Raw genomic sequence first — 12,136 nt, 5'->3', positions numbered from 1 at the left:
AAGTAATGCTGATGATGGGAGTTAGGAAATGATTTATTTTGTGTAAGGAAAGGGTCAACAGCACTGTCTCTGAAAGGTGGCGTCCTCAAATCTTTTCCTTTCATTTGGAGGGGTTATTACACTTCCTTCTCTTCTTTCCATAAATGAGACCTGGCCTCTGTTTTAGGGGATTCTCACAGGGAAATAATCAGATAAGGTTACTTGCTCTCCCAAATGTCAAGTACAAGTGGGGACACAAAGTGAAAGAATGATGTATGGGGCCTCTTTCAGCTCAGAGGACACAATGGCTAGGGTCTGCCTGGAGGGAAGGAAGAGGAAAGGTTTCAGAGGAGAGGCAATGCTTAAACTGAATCTTAAAACATGCGGAAGGACATGCTAGGAAAGGAGAGGGATGTGAACAAAGTCGGGGAGACCTGAAATAGTGTAGTATATCCAGGAAACTGCAGCTTCATTCAGTAGTGCTAGAGGATTGTGTGTAGGCACGTGTGTGCATGTGCACAGTAGTAGGTAGGTATGTTGTAGTTATGTTGTAGAGGCTGGGTAAGGATAATGCTGATTTGAGAAGTTATAACAAGAAGGATGTTGGAGGTGTCAGCAAGGGTGAGCTCAAAGGTTTTGTGCGTGTTGCTAAAAAGTAGGACTTTAGGTTGTTGACCTCTTACTATTGTCCTGTCTGCATCATGGGCTTTCCGTAATAGCTTAGGCACCCTTACACAAAGGCCCACCGTGACCTTTGGAGAGACCATCACAATCTAAGTAAGATACGAACTATATGTACATTTGTGTCAGTGTTGCTCTGGGCGGGGGTTTGAGGTAGTTCAGGTTTATGCTTTTGAGAATTTTGGCATTTTTTTTCATAAAGCTAAGAGTATGGGGCAGGACAACAACCTGGCATAAGCTTATCATGGGTGGGATTTGTTGCAGATACAGGCTTTCCAACATACCATGTTAATTAGTGCTTCTAGAATAACTATACTTGAATTTTATGCAAAATCTTGATATTTGCTTGTAGAACTCTTGCCTTCTTTCTTTCTTCACGTTTTGATGAAACGTCACTAATTTTTTTTTTGTCATTTAAACTATCTATTGCATACACTCTGTTCATGATTTTAAAAGGGGAGTTCATTTTCTGCTGTTTCCACTTACAATTTAAGGCCTCAGATGTAATAATTTAGTCTTGGGTTTGTATAAAAGAGCATAAAGAGTTTAGGCATCAAATATTCCTGAAAAAACAGTTCCCATTAGTTCTCTGATGAACTTCAGAGCAAACAATTAACTCCTTGTCCTTGAGAGAAGGTAATGTTCACTCCCATTTATGCTCTAACAGGAGATACTGCCCTAACGTATTCCAGAGGGTTGGAAGAGGAAGGTGTCATGGTAATCCAATTCCTTCAGCTAATCAAGCAAATTGTCAGCTTCTTGAATGGTTTAGATGCAATAAAAATATGTCTGGGGAAAAATCAGGCAGCTACAGTTTTGACAGTTTAGATTAAAATCTACCTGCATGCAGCTGCATTTTCTTTTATTAAAGTGATCCATTTTGCTTATCCTTGCTAGGCCCTTAAACAAAGAAGGCACCTTGAGATATTCTGTCCTTCAAGTTTTCTTTTTTTTCTTTTTCTTTCTTTTTTCTTTTTTTTACCCGGAACTTCTGCCTGGTTGGTGAAGTTACACGGAAAAGGAATCCTCTTTACTGAGCATTCTGGTTATCTATTGCTGTGTAGCATACTATCCCAAATATACTACTTTTGTTTTGTTTTAAGGGTCAGGCATTCAGATGTGATACTGTGGGCAAGCCCATTTTGGTTCCCAGGGTCTTGGGCCTCAACCAGGATGACTCACATGCCTGGAGGCTGAAACAGCTAGGGTCTAGTAAGTCATCTTTCTCTATATGTAGTCTCAGGGCTTCTTCATGTGATCTTCCCAAGTGATCTCTTCACCATGGTGGTCTTGGAGTAGCACAATTTCTTATACAGGGGCTCAGTGTTCTAAGAGGGAGTATTCTAAAACACCAGGCTGAAAGGTGTCAGGGCTTTGGTAACCTGCTCTTGAAAGTCATAAGGCATCACTCTGTCATATTTAGTTTGTCCCTCAGGGCTAGCCCCCATTCAGCATGGGAGGGGACCTCATGGAGATGTGAATAGTAGATGGCATGGATCATTGGGAGAAGGGGTGTGGGTCATCTTGGAAGCTGGCTACCACAGTAAGTCATCACCAACGATAGTGAGCCTTGCTTCTTCTGTTCACTGTACTCACTCCTCTTAGAAATGAGGACAAGTTAGTTTTCTCCCAGGCATCCACTGTTGCCCACCACACCTAGCCCCCTTCTTCCAGAACACTCTTTTCATGGGCAGCTGAAGAGACCTTAACAGTTTGTTTCTGATCATAAATCTTCATGTTCAAAGCTTTTCAGTGGCTTGTTATTGGTCTTAGGATAAAGACCTTCATTCACCAAATATTAGTGAATACTTACTCTGTCTCAAGCAATATTTCAGGCCCTAGGGATACCACAGCGACTACAGCTGACAGAAATTTCTGTCTTCATGGAGCTTGCCTTCTAGCATGTGTGTGGAACACAGTAAATAAGGGCAAATATTTACTGTGATTTATTAGGGATAAAAGTGAACCAGGTAAAGAAAAGGGGAAGAGTGATTTACAACTTTAAATAGGATAGTTAGGGAAAGCCTTACTGAGAGGGTGACAATCATGTGGATAGTTAAAGAAAAAGAATGTTGGTAGAGGGATTAGTAAGTGTAAAGGCTCTTAGAGGGGAGCATGTGTACCTTTCAAAGAAAGCTGGAATGTTGGGTAGGGGGCACACAGAATGAGAAGGAGACAAGTGGGGGATCAAGTCAGAGGTTTACTAGTGGACCAGATAATGTAGGGCTTTGTGGTCCATAGTAAGGTGAGACAGGGGGGCGTCTGGAGACCTTGGGAAGGGCAGTGATGTGGTCTGGCTCTTGTTTTAAATGCATACTCTTGGGGAGCAATTGGAGAAATAGACCATTTATTTGGCAATTGCAGTAATCTAGGAGAGAGGAGATGGTGGCTTGGGCCAGGATAGCATGGTGAAAATGATGAGAGGTAGTTCACTAGAAGAGTATGTTTTGAAGATAAAAATGAGAAAGTTTTGCTGATGAATTCAATGTTGGGTATGAACGAAAGAGGAATCACAGATGATATCAAGCAGCCAACAAGACAGAATTGCCATTTATCCAGATGGAGGAATCTTCCACAGAACAGATTAGGGGAGTGTTCAGCTTGGGCATGTTAAAAAAAATGTTTAACATGACCTTCAAGGGCATATTTACCTTTCCATATCCTGACGCCCTGAACCCATACCTCCATGCTTCAGTCCTGCTGATCTCTCACTTCCATGACTGACCAGCAATCTCCTTTCCCCTTAGCACTTTTTCACATATTTCTCCCCATCTCTGAAATGCCCTCCCTGCTCCCCCTGCTTGCTGGTTAATCTCTAGTCTTTCCAGGTCCAGGTCAACTATTACTTGCTCAAAGAATCCTTCTCAATCTCTTTATCTAGGTTTATGTGCCTATAACACCCTGTAAATAATGGTTGGTGTCTGAAGGTTACCCCTGGCAGGAATGTATGCTACATGGGAAGAGGGACTCTTCTGGGCTGCTCCTCATTATCCTCAGTGCCTGAATGGTGCCTGGAACCTGGTAGCACTGAATAATTATTTTAATCATCCTGTCTACTCAAATATTATAATTAATATAATATAATATAATATAATATAATATAATATAATACATCACCCCACAGTTGTTTTTTTCCAAACAGATTGCCTGCAAACTACTTCTTTAATATAGAATCCTCCTTAACACAGAAATGTGGCTAGTGGCTCTGGAAATAATTTCAAATGCCTGAGGATTTTTTTTTTTTATTAACAAGGCCATACTTTACTCGTATTATATTCAGACTTGCCCAAGGATTTTCTCCATTTGGAAACTCACTGGAGCATCCAGTGGTGGATCAGTTAGTAAAGGGAGCTGGCACTGGTGTTTCCCACACTCTGGACCATTACTTCCTCAAGCCCATATATGGTGGCACTTATGTCATATGTGTGAAGAGCCTAGGCTGTTTCAATGAGAAGAGATGCTGATTCACTCCTAGTGAAATGTCATTTTGATTCTTTGCTACCTTTCATGGAGAATATTTGTAGAAGTGACTTTTCAGCACAGAAGGTGCGAAGGGAAACGGAAGTAGCTGATAGAAGACAATTTATTCCCAGCATATATTTAGTAGCTTACTCTCTAGCTGTACTGATGAAAGACAGCAAAATATGCAGAACCACAGGGGAAGAGTAAATCTGTGAAGAGGCAGAGAGTACTAGATGAGACACTGCATTTGGGTGAAACTTCATATTTTTCCTTACTTACAGCTTAGATTTAATTATTGTCAATGGATAGATTTATCTTTATTTAATTTTTTAAAATGTTAGTATAAATTTTTAAATTACACTGTATGGCATAATTTTCTGGGACAAGCAAGTAAAATGTTTGGGGATAGGACTTTTGTCCTGAAAACCTCTCTGAAAATCTTTATGGACATTTTTAATTAACACCAAGGCATCAGCCAGATATAAATCCTCTAGTGGAGATAAGCTATAGGCAGGGGTCTTCTTTGCCTGCTTCAGAGATTTGGGCTGTGACAGCATGATGTGTTCTCAGGAAAATCGTGAAGTGGGCAGAGATAGTCCCTGGTGTCTCTTCAATACCCAGGCACCTTGATGACAACCCTCTTCCTAATGTTTTTGTGATTCCTGTCTCTTCACACTTGGGCTTGTCAGATATATTAGCAGTTCATCTCCAGTCTTCTCATGAAGGTCTCTACTTTGTAAAGAGACTTCAGAACGTCATGGATCATTAATGCAGGATCTTTTTATTGCTTAATGATACTCCTTAATACTCCAGAAATCCTATCAGGCAGGCAAGTTTCTAGATAAGTTAAGGTAGGTTCAGGGGACAGTTCTTCATCTCTTACTTTTCCAATTCTCTACTGTGCCACTCTTTCGACTGCTAATCTCTCTATACTTGGCTTGTTCCACCCACCAGTCCTCCTGCCTAGCATTCTCCTCCAGTTAGGGTTTATGCTAGGAAAACATGTAAGGATGGTGAAATTTGTCCCTTTGGGATGTATTTGACAAAACTCTTTGGGTTCAAAGTGATTGAAAATACTAAAACTCATATCATTTTAAAAAACCACGATTTATTGGTTCTTTTAACCAGAAGGTCCAAAGGATGAAGGCAAAGCTGAAGGCATCCAGAGTTTCAAATAATGAGGTCAGGTTCCTATTGTGCTATGTTCAGATTTGGGCACTGCACAGCACAGTTCTCAAGCACAGCTTGCAATCTCAGCATGGGAGAGGCTCCTTCTTTCCTTCCCAGGATCTGTGCCTCAAAAGATCTGGTGATCCAGGGTGATAGAATATAGTGGTTAACCAGTTTGGGTTGATTTCTGTGGTAGGGGGAGGGAAGATTCTGATGACATTTCTTCCCAAATCACATACAATGTTACATTCCCCCAGGGAAAGAAATTCAGAGCCAACCAGGTAATGACGATGCTTCTCCTCTGCCCTTCCCACATGTTGTGTAAGGTCCACCCTGCTGGCGGGGGATGGGGGGGATAGTTTCTACTCATCAGGTTGTGTTTCTTTCACCCCCACACAGTGATTCTTCTCCACCCAGCAGCCCAACTTCTGCTGCAGAGGGCAGAGCAAGGATGGATAGATGTTTCAGGGAAGTAAATTTTCCCTAAAAATAAGGAAGAACTTTTAACTAAGAAGAGTCAAAGGATGAATTGTCTTGAAAGCAGTAGCTTCCGTGTCACAGGTTTTTAAACAAGGGTCTGTTGTCCACACGTATTTTTAGAGAAGATTTGCATGGTCACTTGAGTAGCTAGCATAAATGGCCACCACTTCTGACTGTGTGCAGAAGTGCTTTCCTGCTCATGCCCATGGGTTCAAATACAGTCAGGATGACAATGCCCTGGCTGAACAGGTTTGGAGTGCAAGCTTCAGGGAGGCATGTAGATCCTGTCATACATTTTTCTCATTAAATTCTCAACTGTTGCCTCTTAAAAGATTCTTCAGATGATCTTTTTCTTCCCTCCAGTTTTATTGGGATACAGTTGGCATAACCTTGTGAATATTGGTATTTCTCCTATAATTTTTTTGTATATACATAAAAGATTAAATATTTTTGAGTTTTATACATTAAAATTTTTTTTCTCCCCTTAAAAGAGATTTCCATCTGTTTATATAGCCTTCATAATTTCGTTAGGCTTACTCATTTCTTTAGTATGTAAAAGCCTAATCCACGTATTTTCTAATCTATTCTAATATTTCTTGGGGATGAATTTTCATCTTCACATGAATGTCATCAGAAAATTGTTAATGATTTTTACCAAGTTGTAGATAGCCTCTACTTATTTTCCAAAACTTAAAACTGAAGCATTTGAAATACAGATTTTTGCATTGTATATTTCATTCATCATGTGAGATGATTTTTGCAAATGGCTGTATTGAATGCATGATTTGTAATAAAGAAACTACATATTTGAGAATTTGGCTTTCCTCCAATAATAAAACCTTGTATGCTCTGAGTTGTATTAAGTCCATAGAGACTTAGAGCCTCCAGACTGGATTCAGACACTTGGATTCATATCCAACGCTCAACCTGGATGTGGCTTAGGACTGTTAACAGCTATTTTATGTGTCAGTTTCCAACTCTGTAAAATACTGGCAATAAAAGTGCCTACCTTTTAGGACTGTGATGAGTTTCAAAAGAGATAATGCAGGCAAAGTCCTTGGCACAACACCTAGCTCATAGTGACATCCTAACAAACTCTTAGCTGTCATAATATAGCTTTCTATGTAGTAACTTCCACAGATGTGAACGCAGCTGTGTGCCAAGGAAATAGCTCTGTCTGTTCTCAACAAATAGCAAGTTTAGTTGTTTGTGGTCATTGATCATTTGCTCTTTGAAATTTATTTCGAGGTGAGTTCAAACCTTAACTCTTTCGTGTCCAAGAAGGGCAACACTTTAATTAGAGTGTTAAAAGCCCTGGCATTGTTAGGATTATGACAGAAACTAAAATCATTAAAATAAAATAACTAAAATAGTTAATAAGATAATTTTTAAAAATCAAAATATGATAAAAAGTGATGCACATTGTAGGTGCCTGTGATTCAATCCACATGGAAAAAATGCCAAGTCCTTTAGAAAGAGACAAAGACAAGTGATCAAGTAGCTATAAAAAATTGTGTATGGCTAGATTAATGAAAACTGGAAGCTAGGACTCATCTTGAGGCAGTGTTTAAAAAACAGTTGCATCTAGGGGTGCCTGGGTAGCTCAGTCTGTTAAGCGTCCGACTTTGGCTCAGGTCATGATCTCACGGTTTGTGAGTTTAAACCCTGCACGGGGCTCTGTGCTGTCAGCTCGGAGCCTGGAGCCTGCTTCGGATTCTGTGTCTCCCTGTCTCTGTGTTCCTCCCTGCTTGTTCTCTGTCTCTCTCTGTCAAAAATGAATAAACATTAAAAAAATTAAAAAATACAACAAAACAAAAAACAGTTGCATCTGAGTGGGTGTGGAGGGGCTGCCTATTTCGTTATAGGACTAGGGCTGAGGGCTCGGGATATTGCTAGCATAGTAACCCCCCACTGTTGGTCAGGTAGTGGGGGCTCTGAGACTGTGAGAACTTAAAACAGGACAAGGAAGAGCTGCTGGTGGAATGTTGGTGTGTGTACTCAAAAGGGCTCATTAGGTTAAAGTCCCTTCTGTTCTATACCCCTTTAGACTAATAGGGGTCAACTGGGGTTAATGAGTCTGCCCATCAAAGATGCCAAGGAGTTCCCTTCAAATCTGCCTCCGTAGGCTTTTAATGTGGATGAAAATGGTAAATTTTGGGGGAAAAAAACCTGGCATCAGATTATATAACCTGAAGGATAAGTAGGTTGTGACTGGCTTTAGTGCTTCAAAGGACTAATTTGTGCTCTTATGTTGAGGAAATGGATTTGGAAACTGAAAACTTAAACCCCTCTTATCTTGAAGTTACAAATCTATAGATTTAATTAGAACAGTGTTTGAGAAGCTAATCTGTTTCAAACGAGAGAAGCTTCTATGTGATCCAAATGGTCTTATTCAGGCAACAGCCTTTGGAATTCTTTCTATATAATTGGAGGTGACATAGGAAATATAATTTGAAACGCCACAGAATTCAAACTTTCTTGCTTGGTCATAGGATGTGAAATAAAAAATGCCATGCTACGGGAAAAAATGTCATTCTAGAATAATTTCCATGGCCCTTTGCTGCAAAATAATCCTAATACAACATATTTTGCACCATTTTATTTTGTTCTTTCCATTTGTTAAAATGTTTTCTTTTGTGTTATGAAATAAATGAAACAGCATTTTTTATAAATATTTTTTAATTTTTTTAAAGTTTATTTATTTTGAGAGAGAGAGAGAGAGAGAGCATGCATGAGTGAGGAAGGGGCACACACACACACACAAACACACAGAGAGAGAGAGAGAGAGAGAGAGAGAGAGAGAGAGAGAGAGAGAGAGAGAGAGAGAGAGACCCAAGCAGGCTCCATGCTGCCAGCACAGAGCCTGATGCAGGGCCTGCAACCCACAAACCTTGAGATCATGACCTGAGCTGAGAATAGAGACAGATGCTTAACTGACTGTGTTACTCAGGTGCAGCATGAGATAGCATCAAGTCTCCCATGTGTCACATGTGTCACATGTATTACCAATTAACATAATTTTTTCTTTTAAATGGTTTATAGTTTCTTCACGAGTGCAGTAAGATTGCAGCATATAAAGCACACTCAATGAATAGTTCACCATGATGGGGAAAGGCACATGAGTCATGGTACAACATTTCAATTTCCATTTTCTTTTTTTAGGAAATATACGTTCAAGCATTTTAGAGCATTTTAGATAACTGTATAATGCAGATACAAAATCAGGTGAAGCAGACAAGTTAAAGGATAATGCTTTACTTTGCATGTTATGGTAAAAATTCAACAGAATCGATCACTAATCTGAAAGTTAAACATCACAGTCATTTTATGGTAGCGATTGGAATGATTAAAAACTGAACTCTCCCCAAAAGGATATGACATCACTTAACAGAAGTAAACTAATAGTGCAGTATAAATAAATATGCAATATGAAATTTCTGCTGTCCTAACTTTCCTTGCTGATGCAGGTATTTTTGAACCAATGACCTCCCCCTCCCCCACATCCTACCCCACCCCCCCATTTCTTTTCTGGGACTTGCTATGGTGGCTCACTTTTCCTGAGCTCAGGGTGTGGCCCCTGCCATTTCTTGTCTTCCTTTGGCGCTCGCTTGAGGCCTGCTGCTCAGGTGTCTGCTGTTGATTAAGCTGCCAGAAGAGCCCACAGGGGAGCTGTTTTCTCCTGGGAATCATCGTCCACACAGGGTGTGCTTGTATCTGCCAGATGCTGCTGCTCTTTTGCTCAGTGGCGTAGTGCCCCATGGGTACCACACTGTAGTGTTCCCGGAGCCCTACACTTAGTTCTGTGCAGAAATGAGGAGCATCCTTCATATTGGTACCGGTGCCATCAGAGTTTGCTTCCAATGTCCTATAGGAACAGCACTGTCAGCACTATCACCCGGACAGCCCTGTATGTCCACTCGTCCCCAATAGGTGTGTCACTTATTCAGGCAGTTTCTCCTGATCTCTTCCCTATAGACTGCCACTTGTAATATTCTTTTGACCGAGAGTGTTTGACACAGGGTGAATACAAGACAACTCAAGGTTTGTTTGTTTGTTTATGTATTTTTAGGACCAAAGGCACCAGGAAGAGAATGTCCATCTTTCGGGTTCTTCGTTTGTAAAATGTGATTGATTTTCAAATTGGATTCCCTTTGTAAGCAGAAGTCTGAAAATTCTTATGGAAAAATTTCATATTCTAACTGTTAGCTAAAATATAACCCAATTATTGTTAATTCTAAATCAACAAAGTTCAGATTAGTGAGATTTCCCTATTCTTTTGGGAAATCGGGCCATTAATGCTTACCTCGCTTTTTTGTCTTGAGGGTTTAGTAAGCCTGTGTTAAAGCCCCTTAGTGTTGGAGTGCCTGGTCTTCTTTATGGAAATCACTGACGTAATGCCAAGACACAGGGTGATCAGCGGCCGTGTAGCCAAGAGGCTGAGAGCCCCGTCTTTGGAGCAGACAGTTGTGTTTGAATCCTGCTTTTTTGTGTCATATCTTTGTGTCCTGGAATAACTGAACCTCTTTGCTTCAGTTTCCAAAGTGTAAGTGGGAAAAATTATAACAGTAACTCCCTCATCAGGAGCTTAAAACAGTCCTTGGATTATAGCAGTTCCTCAATAAGTGTCAGCTACTATTGCTAGTAGATGGCAGTCTGTTTATTTTCTGTTACAGAGGGAATTTCCCATTTGGTAGCAAAACTCTGGGAAATACTGAAATGATTGAGATCAGTGGTTTTCAGACTTTAGCCTTCATCAGAATCATCTGGAAGGCTTTTTACAACCTCACCCTCAGAGTTTCTGATTCAGTAGTTCTGGGGTAGGGTATAGGGGATGTCCTGCAGACCTGCATTTCTAACGAGTTTCTCGCTAATGTTACTGTTGCTGGTCAGGGCCACACCTGTATGTTTTTCAGGCAGCACCTGAGATCAGACAGGAGTGGAGATAGACACGGTTGTCAGTGGGGCTCTCTCTATTGTTCTGGAACCCAGAGCAGGCTGCTGTGTCATGTGGAGGGACGGTAGGGCAAATGTAGAACAGCTGCATGAGCTGGAAGGAGGGTGTGGCACAGCTCAGTGCCCACTGACTTTGAGGTAAGGATGTGGGATTCTAATAGCTACCAAATAAATGCAACAAGCAGCTGAGTGAGCAGGTTGGACGCATCCGTGCCTGAAATTGAGCACAAACAGGAAGACAAAGTCTGATCAGTAACATCTTTCTTTTTAATTATTTTTTATCTGATTCCCCCCCCCCCCCATATTTACCCCCTGAAAATAGGATGTGTCTGACAATAAAATGTAGTGATTTTCACCTCAGAAGCATTATTGTAATGATAATGGCTTCTTAAAATTGTTCTTATCTTGGAATCAAAGAAATAATAAACCTCCTTAGGACAAATTTAATCCTTTAGGTTTGATTTCATTTATAGAACCTCTTCCTGAATCCCTTTGATTTTCTTCCCTCTCTTTCATTTGATTACCATTCATCTGTGCGTTAGAGAATGGCACTACCTTTCTTAACAATGGATTTTCCTTAGTTTGGGGCAGGATACGTGTCTCTAAATGCTTCAAGGTTGAATTGACCCTGGCTTTCCTTATTTAATGCCACTTAAAGTCACAAATGTAACAAGATAAGAAAAGTTTGTACAACTCTGGAGCAATTTCTTAGGACTGAAGCATGAAGCAGAAATATCATCATGTCTTTTCATCTCAGTATTAATGTTGCAGTGTTGAAAAGAATAAAGGCTTGCTGGGGTTTCTAAATTAAATAAATATGAGAAGCAGAGAGGAAAAATGTATTTATGCCACTCCAAGCGTCATTTATACAAATGATCTCGTACACATGAGAAATGATTTTAGATCAACAGATAACATATTTACATAGGTAGGTTTCTTAGCCTCCTGGCAATATATATGATAAGTATCTTTTAATATTGAGGAACGTCAGATATCTGCTCTGGGTGGCACAAGGTTCCTCTGCTCATTTTTCCTCCTTGCTTTTAATATCAGATGCCTCTGAAGGAACAGAAACACAAGCATTAATAACACAAAGGAAAAAACAGTGCACGACTTGGAGCCATTTATTGAATTTGATGACATCAATGCAGCAAAAGATGACCTGAGCAAATGTTAGTGAAATAGAAGCTTTTTTTTTTTTTTGCATTATAAAACGTTCAGCAACCTTATCTGTCATCTAAGTATCCATCTGTCTGTCTGTCTAAACATGTGCCAAAATTTATGTGTTATTTCATCTCACCTTTTGCGGTAGTAGTAAGATGCTGTGATAGAAATAGACCCCATCCCCCATGCATTAGAAAACAATGAACTATATTTATCCTTTTCAGAGTTGTAAAAATAGTATTGTTTT

General features: G+C 40.1%; 1 long non-coding RNA gene across 3 annotated transcripts in view; it reads left to right on the top strand.

The window, feature by feature from the left end:
- LOC131512429 (uncharacterized) overlaps nt 1-11,886 on the top strand; it is a 34,033-nt gene extending 22,147 nt beyond the window's left edge. For all 3 annotated transcript variants that reach the window (XR_009262146.1, XR_009262133.1, XR_009262143.1), the window contains 2 exons: nt 9,748-9,813; nt 11,779-11,886. This is a non-coding gene — a long non-coding RNA (uncharacterized LOC131512429). The remainder of the gene's footprint in view (nt 1-9,747; nt 9,814-11,778) is intronic.
- Nucleotides 11,887-12,136: the final 250 nt, after the last annotated feature.

The sequence above is a fragment of the Neofelis nebulosa genome, chromosome 1 (assembly GCF_028018385.1).
Source record: "Neofelis nebulosa isolate mNeoNeb1 chromosome 1, mNeoNeb1.pri, whole genome shotgun sequence".
Classification (NCBI taxonomy): domain Eukaryota; kingdom Metazoa; phylum Chordata; class Mammalia; order Carnivora; family Felidae; genus Neofelis; species Neofelis nebulosa.
This window is presented reverse-complemented; position numbering and strand designations above follow the sequence as displayed.